The sequence below is a fragment of the Grampus griseus genome, assembly GCF_964374135.1.
Source record: "Grampus griseus genome assembly, chromosome: X".
Classification (NCBI taxonomy): Eukaryota; Metazoa; Chordata; class Mammalia; order Artiodactyla; family Delphinidae; genus Grampus; species Grampus griseus.
Genome location: NC_138999.1, coordinates 62,524,553 through 62,534,490, shown reverse-complemented (window position 1 = coordinate 62,534,490; position 9,938 = coordinate 62,524,553). Strand labels below are relative to the sequence as shown.

Genomic DNA, 9,938 nt, shown 5'->3' with positions numbered 1-9,938 from the left:
CCTTGCCCCCAGCCTCTGGTAATCTCTGTTCTACTTTCTGTCTCTATGAATTTGCCTATTCTAGGCATGTCATAAAAGTGAAAGGATACAATATTATATTTTCATCTGTATCTGGCTTATTTCACTAAGCATAATGTTTTCAAGGTTTACCCATGGTATATCCTATATCAAAATGTAATTCCTTTTTATGACAGAATGATATTCCATTGTATGAATATACCACATATAGTTTATCCATTCACCTGTTGATTGACACTTCGGTTGTTTCCACCTTTTGGTTATTGTGAATAATGCTGCTATGAAACTTGTTACAAATATCTGAGTTCCTGTTTTGAGTTCTTTCGGATATAAACCTAGGAGTGGAATTGCTGTGTCATTTGGTAGTTCTATATTGAACCTTTTGAAAAATTGCCAAACTGTTTTTCATAGCAATTACGCCTTTTTACATTCCCACCAGAAATGCACAAGGATTCTCTCAGCAAAATGTTTTATAATTTTTGGTGTACTAGCCTTTTGCCTAAATTTATTACTGAGAATTTAATTCATAAATTAATTAAATTAATTGTTTTTACAGGTCCCACTCAGGAAGGAATGCATTAGACACATTCACATTTCCATTCTTTTTTTAAAGCAAATGACAAAGACCCAGCTTACCAGCTTTACTTTTTTAAACCTAAGCTTATAATTACATGTTTAAACAATTGTCAAAATGTACTAAGTTGCCAGCATTCATGCACAAGTAGAAAACATCCTCAATTTATATTAAATCAAAAGTGTGTTACCATTAATGTCTTTCACTATTAAATACTGAAAAAAATTGAATTTGTGTATGTGTGTGTGTGTGTGTGTGTGTGTGTGTGTGTGTGTGTGTGTGTGTAAGATTCATCCTGGCAATACTGACTTTACAGCTGACTGACACTACTTGGCTCATGTTTCAAACACAATGCAAAAGAAGGTCTTTGCAGCTGTTAGTGTACAAAAGAATCAAAGCCACCTTAGATTACATTTAATAGAAAAGCAATGTGCATATACAGATTTACAACAATTTTAAAGACAAAAAAATATGGAACTGTTATGTGGTCCCAACAATAAACTCGAAAGCATATGACAAATAGGGGCTCCAGTGAACTGTTTATAAATACTTTACATTAGGTACAGTTATACTAGAAGTTGAATTCATTTCAAATCTTCAACAAATGTTCCTATATTTATAGTTTAACATTTCAGTTAAATGCATGCAATTACTCCTTATCCAAGCATAGCTGCTGCTCCTTGCATTTTATTGTTAAGGACTTTAACTGGCCATCTTTTTCAACTTCTAATCTTTCTTCACCATTCTTGACAATTCTCTTTGTAGTGATTTTTCTGTCATTAATTAATTTAGTAGAAGTTGACATAGATTTGAAGTTGCCCATCCCACTACCACCAAATGACACGGAAGAGAATGAAGTGAGGCCCCCATGACGTAGTGAACTGAACAATGTAAATTTGGGTCAAAAGAAGAAAATCCACCTCCAAAAGACGGAAATCCACTTAAGGCAGAGAAAAATGACCCTGTGCCCCAGCTTTTGTTTCCATGGGGCCCCTGCAATGACCAAATATGTTCTCAAGTGGGTCTTCAAAGAGGTCAAATAAAAAAAGTCTCTTCCACCAAAATATTCCCTGAAGACATCTGGATTAAGGAATCTGAAGCCAAACTCAAATGGCCTGTCAAAATGACTTCCACCTCCATCATTTAATTGTTTTTTAGCATATCTGTCATAGATGTCCCATTTTTTTAATATGTGATAACACCTCAAACACCTCATATACCTTGGCTATTTGAATTTTCTCTCCCTTTTTCTTGTCAAGATTTTTATCTGGTTGCTATGCTGATGCCAGTTTCCAATAAGCCTTTTTAATATCCATGGCTGAAGCATGTCTCTGCATGCATAGAACTTCATAGTAATCCATCATGTTTTAGCAAGCTGTTGGAAGGAATCCAAGGACGTGGAAGCAGGTGGATAGAAGCAGCAGTGATGGGGTGATGGCCTGGGTCTCCTGTTGACTCTGGCATGGCTGTGCTGGTCATGGAGGTGCAGACGGCAGCTTCCCAAGATTTCCTTTCTCTCCTTGGATTTAAACTCTTAGATATTATTATAAATGGAATTCCATTCTTAATTTCATTTTTAGATTGTTGGTGGTGTACAGAAATACATCTGATTTTTGTTTTCATTTGTACCCTGCAATTATGAAGAACTCGCTTTTTAGTTCTACTAGCTTTCTTGCGGATTCCTTTGGATTTTCTAAAGATTAGATCACATAATCTGTGAATAGAGGTAGCTTTACCCCTTCATTTCCAATGCGGATGCCCCTTTTCTTGTATAATAGCTATTGCTAGTACTTCCAGTAAGACATGAATGGCAAATGATGAAAGTGGGTATCCTTGCCTTGTTAGTGATCTTAGGGGTAAAATTTGCAGTCTTTCATCAATGAGTATGATGTTAACTGTGGGTTTTTCATAAATGTCCTGTATCATGTCACAGAATTTTCCCTATATTCCCAGTTTTCAGAGTATTTATCAAGAAAGGATGTTGGATTTTGTCAAATGCCTTTCCTGCATAAATTGAGATGATCATGAGGGTTTTTTCCCTTTGCTCTATTCACATCATGTATTACATTGATTGCTTTCCTTATGTTGAATCACCCTTGCATTCCTGGAATAAATTTGACTTGGACATGGTGAGTAATCCATTTAATATGCAACTGGATTTGGTTTTCTAATATTTTGTTGAGGACTTTTGCATCTATATTAATAAGGGATATTGATCTATAATTTTCTTCCTTGTTATGTCTTTATTTGGTTTTGTATCAGAGCAATGCTGTTCTCATCGAATGAGTTAGGAAGTACTTTAATTTTTTGAAAGAGTACTAAAAGTATTGTTTTTATCTCTTGTTTAAATGTTTGGCGGAAATCACCAAAACTAATTCAGGACTTAATTTTGTCGTCAGGTGTTATGTTAGTGATTCATTCTCTTTACTTGTTAGGTCTGTTGAGATTTTCTATTTCTTCTTGAGTCAGTTTAGGTGAATTGTGTATTTCAAGGAATTTATCCATTTCTTCTAAGTTATCTAATTTGCTGTACAATTTTTCATACTATTTTCTTACAATTAATTTAATTTTGTTAAGGTCAGTTGTGTCACCACTTACATTTCTCATCTTAGTTATTTGTATGTACTCTCTCTCCCTGTTTTTTCTTAGTCTTACTAAACATTTGGTGATTTTGTTTATCTTTCCAAGTAATCGTCTTCTGATTTAATTAATTTTCTCTATTGTTTGCTTAGTCTCTATTTTATCACTACTTTGATCTTTATTATTTCCTTCTTTCTGTTACCTTTGGGATAGTTTCTTCTTTTTCTGGTTCCTTCAGGTGTGAAGTTAGGTTACTGATCTGAGACCTTTATTCTTTTTAGATCTACATAATTACAGATATACATTTTCCTCTAACAACTGTTTTCACTGCATAGTATAATTTTAATGTGTTTTTATTTGCACTTGTCTCTAAGTATTTTCTAATTTCCATTACAATTTCTTCTTTGACCAATTGGCTGTTTGAGTGTGTTGTTTAATTTTAATATATTTGTGATTTTATTAGTTCCTTCTGTTGTTGATATCTAACTTCATCCTGTTGTGGTCAGTGAAGATACTTTGTACGATAACCATCTTTTTACATCTATTGAGACTTGTTTTGTAGCTTAAAATATACTCTGTCCTGGAGAAAGTTCCATGTGCATGTGAGAGAATGTGTAATCTGCTGTTGTTGTGTAGAATGTACTTTATATATGTCTGTTAGGTGTATTTGGTTCAGAGTTGTTCAAGTCCTCTAATTCCTTACTTATTTTCTGTTTGGTTGCTATTTCCATTATAGAAAGAGAAGTATTGAAGCCTCTCACTCTTATGAAGAACTACCTATTTCTTCCTTCAATTCTGTCCAGTTTCCTTCATATATTTTGAGGATCTGTTATTAGGTTTGTAAATGTTTACAATTGTTATGTCTTCTTGTTGAATTGAATATTTTATTAATATATAATTCCTCCACCTACTATAAACTTCTTGATTTAAAATCTACTTTATTTCATATTAGTATAGACACGCCTGATCTCTTTCAGTTACTATTTGCATGGAGTCTTCTTCACTGTCAATATATTTGTGTGTTAGATCTAAAATATGTCTGTTTTAAAAAATTTTTTTAACAAATTTATTTATTTATTTTTGGCTGCATTGGGTCTTCATTGCTGTGCATGGGCTTTCTCTAGTTGCGGCGAATGGGGGCTACTCTTCCCTGCGGTGTGTGTGTTTCTTATTGCGGTGGCTTCTCTTGCTGCAGAGCGCAGGCTCTAGGCATGCGGGCTTCAGCAGTTGTGGCGCGCGGGCTCTAGAGCGCGGGCTCAGTAGTTGTGGCGCATGGGCCCAGTTGCTCTGCAGCATGTGGGATCTTCCTGGACCAGGGATCGAACCGTGTCCCCTGCATTGGCAGGTGGATTCTTAACCATTGTGCCACCAGGGAAGTCCCCATGAGTCTCTTTTAGATACAATATAGTTTGATCATGTTTTATCTATTCTGCCAAGCTATGTCTTTTGATTAAAGATTTTTTACATTCCAAGTAGTTATCAATCAGGAGGTACTTCTTCTGCCATTTTGCTATTTGTTTACTATATGCCTTATGGCATTTTTGTAACTCATTTCCTACCATTTTACTGACATCTTTTGTGTTTGGATGATTTTTTTTCTAGTGAAACATTTTGATTCCCTTCTTATTACTTTTAGTGTATATTCTATACATAGGTATTTTGTGGGTACACTGATCATTACATTTAGCACCTTAAAGTTATAACAGTCTAATTAGAATGTATACCACCCTTGAATGTAAGTTGGTGCAGCCACTATGGAAAACAGTATGGCGGTTCCTCAGAAAACTAAAAATAGAATTACCATATGATCCAGCAATCCCACTCCTGGGCAAATAACCGGACAAAACTATAATTCAAAAAGATACATGCACCCCAATGTTCACAGCAGCACTATTAACAATAGCCAAAATATCAAAACAACCTAAATGTCTATTGACAGAAAATGGATAAAGAAGATGAGGTACATATAAACAACATATAAACTACTCAGCCATAAAAAAGAACAAAGTAATGCCATTTATGGCAACCTGGATGCAAACAGATATTATCATACTAAGTGAAGCAAGTCAGAAATAGAAAAATACCATATGATATCACTTATATGTGGAATCTGAAATACAGCACAAATGAACCTATCTACAAAACAGAAACACACTCACAGACCTAGAGATCAGACTTGTGGTTGCCAAGGGGGATGGGGGGAGGGAGAGGGATGGACTGGAAGTTTGGGGTTGGTAGATGCAAACTATTACATTTAGAATGGATAAACAAAACGGTCCTACTGTATAGCAAGGGGTACTATATCCAATGTCCTAGGATAAAACAAAATGGAAAAAAATATTTAAAAAAAGAATGTCTATATGTGTATAACTGAGTCACTTTGCTGTACGGCAGAGATTGGCGCAACATTGTAAATCAGTTACACTTCAATTAAAAAACAAAAAAGAATGTATACCACCTTAACTTCAATATCATACAAAACCCCTGCTCCAGTAGAGCTCTGTCCTTCCCTCTTTCTATCATTGATGACATAGACTACATAGTTATAAATTGTGTGCCCAATAAATAGAATGATAATTCTAATGCATTTATCTTTTCAATCATGTAGAAAATAAAAATTGGCATTACACAATTTCCCATGTATTTATCTTTACCAGATATTTATTTCACTAATAATTACCGATGTTGAATATTTTTTCATGTGCCTGTTGGCTATCTGTATGTCTTCTTTGGAAAATGTCTATTCATTTCCTCTGCCCCCCTTTTTAATCAGGTTGTTTGCTTTTGTTTTTGAGTTCTATGAATTCTTTATATATTTTGGATATTAACCCCTTATTGGATATATGATTTGCAAATATCTTCTCCCATTCAGTAGGTTCTCTTTTTGTTTTGTTGATGATTTCCTTTGATAGGCAGAAACTATTTAGTTTAATGTAGTCTCATTTGTTTTTGTTTTGGTCCCCATGCCTGAGGAGACATATCCAGAAAGATAATGCTGCGACTGATTTCAAAGAGCATACTGCCTATGTTTTATTCTAGTTTTATGGTTCCAGTTCTTACATTCAAAGCTTACATACAATCCATTTTCAGGTGATTTTTCTTTATGGTGAAACAAGGTGATCGATCTAGTTTCATTTTTCTTTTTGCTTTGCATGTGACTGTCAAGTTTCCCCAACATCATTTACTGAAAAGAGTATTGTTTCTCCATTGTATGTTCTTTGCTACTTTATCATAAATTAATTGCCCACATATGTCTGAGTTTCTGCCAATACCATGCTGTTTTGATTACTATACCTTTGTAATATACTTTGAAACTAAAGAGTGTTACACCTCCAGATTTGATCTTTTTTCTCAGGGTTGCTTTGACTATTTGGGGTATTTTGTGGTTCCACATAAATTTTAGAATTTTTTTGTTCTATTTCTATGAAAAATGTCCTTAAGATTCAGACAGGAATTGCACTGAATGCATAGATTCTTTTAAATAATATGGACATTTAAACAATGTGAATTCTTCCAATCAATGAGCAGGAAATATCTTTCCATTTATTTGTGTCTTCTTCAACAATATCTTCTACTCTTCAGAGTCCAGGTATTTCACCTCGTTAAATTTGTTCCTGGGTGTATTATTCTTTTTGATACAACTGTAAATGGGATAGTTTTCTTCACTTCTCTTTCTGACAGCTCATTATTACTGTACAGAAATTTAACAGATTTCTGTGTATTAATTTTCTGTTCTGCAACTTTACTGAATCCATCTCTTATTTATAATAGTTTTTTGGTAAAGTCTTTAGAGCTTGATGATCTGTCCTTTGATGAAATTGGGGTGCTAAAGTACCCTGCCATTATTGTATTGTCAAATTTCCCCTTTATATCTGTATTTGCTTTATATACTTAGGTACTCCTACATTGGATCCATAAATGTTAAAAAGTAAAATATACACTTCTTGTATTCATCCCTTTATCATAATATAATGCCCTTCTTTGTCTGTTGTTGAGACTTTGCTTTAAAGATTTTTCCTGATATTATTGGTACCACCCCTTTCTTATCATTTCCATCTGCATAAAATATCTTTTTCCATCCCTTCATTTTCAGTATGCATGTGTGTTTAGTTCTGAAGTGAGTCTCTTGTAAGCATCATATAGATGGGTCTTGTTTTTTTTATCCAGCCACCCTATATCTTTTGATTGGAGCATTTAGTCCACTAACATTTAAAGTAATTATTGATAGGTATGTACTTATACCTGTTTTCTGATTATTTTTGTCAGTTTTCCCTGTTCTTTTCTTCTTCTTTTAGTTTCTCTCCATTTCGTTTGATGATTTCCTTTAGTAGTATGCTTGTGTTCATTTTTCTTATTGACAGTAACACAATAAAAGTGGGGGACTTTAACAACCCCCTTACATAAATGGATAGATAATCCAGACAAAAAATAAACAATAAAATACTGGGCTTAAATGACATATTAGACAAGTTGTACTTAATTGATATATATATAAAGCATTCCATCCGAAAGCAGCAGAATACACATTCTTTTCAAGTGTGCATGGAACATTCTCCAGGATAGATCACATGATAGGCCACAAAACAAGCCTCAGTAAATTTAAGAAAATTGGAATCATATCAAGCGTCTTTTCCGACCACAATGCTATGAGACTAGACATCAACTACAAAAAAAAAAACTGCAAAAAGCACAAACATGTGAAGGCAAAACTATATGGACTAAACAACCAATGGATCACTGAAGAAATCAAAATGGAAATTTAAAAAACTACCTACAGAAAAATGAAAATGAAAACACAACAGTCCAAAACCTATGGGATGCAACAAAAGCAGTTTTAAGAGAGAAGTTTATAGTGACACAAGCTTACCTCAGGAAACAAGAAAAATATCAAACAACATAAAATTATACCTAAAGGAACTAGAGAAAGAAAAACAAATAAAACCCAAAATTAGAAGTAAAGAAATCGGGACTTCCCTGGTGGAGCAGTGGCTGGGAATCTACCTGCCAATGCAGGGGACATGGGCTTGATCACTGGTCAGGGAAGATCCCACATGCCATGCAGCAACTAAGCCCATGTGCCACAACTACTGAGCCTGCATTCTAGAGTCTGTGAGCCACAACTACTGAGCCCGCATGCCACAACTACTGTAGCCCACGTGCCTAGAGCCCAAGCTCCACAACAAGAGAAGCCACTGCAATGAGAAGCCTGCACACCACAATGAAGAGTAGCCCGCACTCACTGAACCTAGAGAAAGCCCACATGCAGCAACAAAGAACCAATGCAGCCAAAAATTAACTAATTAAAAAAAAGAAGTATGAGGTATCACCTCACACCAGTCAGAGTGGCCATAATCAAAAAAACTAGAAACAATAAATTCTGGAGAGGGTGTGGAGAACAGTGAACCCTCTTGCACTGTTGGTAGGAATGTAAATTGATACAGCCACTACGGAGAACAGTATGGAGGTTCCTTAAAAAAATAAAAATAGAACTACCATGTGACCCAGCAATCCCACTACTGGGCATATATCCTGAGAAAACCATAATTCAAAAAGAGCCATGTACCACAATGTTCACTGCAGCTCTATTTACAATAGCCAGGACATGGAAGCAACCTAAGTGTCCACTGACAGATGAATGGATAAAGAAGATGTGGCACATATATACAATGGAATATTACTCAGTCAGAAAAAGAAACAAAATTGAGTTATTTGTAGTGAGGTGGATGGACCTAGAGTCTGTCATACAGAGTGAAGTCAGAAAGAGAAAAACAAATATCATATGCTAACACATATATATGGAGTCTAAAAACAAACCAAAAAAAAAGGTTATGAAGAACCTAGGAGCAGGACAGGAATAAAGACGCAGATGAAGACAATGGACTTGAGGACACTGGGAGGGGGAAGGGTAAGCTGGGACGAAGTGAGAGAGTGGCATGGACTAATATATACTACCAAATATAAAATAGATAGCTAGTGGGAAGCAGCTGCATAGCACAGGGAGATCAGCTTGGTGCTTTGTGACCACCTAGAGGAGTGGGATGGGGGGTTGGGAGAGAGACGCAAGATGGAGGAGATATGGGGATATATGTATACGTATAGCTGATTCACTTTGCTATAAAGCAGAAACTAACATACCATTGTAAAGCAATTATACTCCAGTAAAGATGTTTAAAAAAAAAGTAAAGAAATCATAAAGATCAGAGCAGAAATAAATGAAAGAGACTAAAAAAATAGAAAAGATCAATGAAACTAAAAGCTGTTTTTTTTTAAGATAAACAAAATTGATAAACCTTTAGCCAGACTCATCAAGAAAAAAAGGAAGAGGGTCCAAATCAATAAAGTAAGAAATGAAAAAGGAGAAGTTACAACCGACACCACAGAAACACCAAGGATCAAAAGAGACTACTACAAACAACTATATGCCAATAAAATGAACAACCAAGAAGAAATGGACAAATTCTTAGAAATATACAATCTTCCAAGACTGAACCAGTAAGAAATACAAAATATGAACAGACCAGTTAGCAGTAATGAAACTGAATCAGTAATTTAAAAACTCACAACAAACAAAAGTCCAGGACCAGATGGCTGCACAGGTGAATTCTACCAAACAGTTAACTAAGTGTTAACACCTACACTTCTTAAAGTATTCCAAAAAACTGCAGATGAAGGAACACTTCAAAACTCATTCTATGAAGCCAGCATCACCCTGATACCAAAACGAGACAAAGGTATCACAAGAAAAAGAAAATTACAAATATAACTA

General features: G+C 34.9%; 1 pseudogene across 1 annotated transcript; it reads right to left on the bottom strand.

Annotated features, from left to right (window-relative positions):
* Window positions 1–1,027: 1,027 nt before the first annotated feature.
* On the bottom strand, window positions 1,028–2,682 carry LOC309839919 (dnaJ homolog subfamily B member 6-like; annotated as a pseudogene). Its single transcript has one exon. The product of its transcript is annotated as a dnaJ homolog subfamily B member 6-like (transcript).
* Between the last annotated feature and the right edge of the window lie 7,256 nt (window positions 2,683–9,938).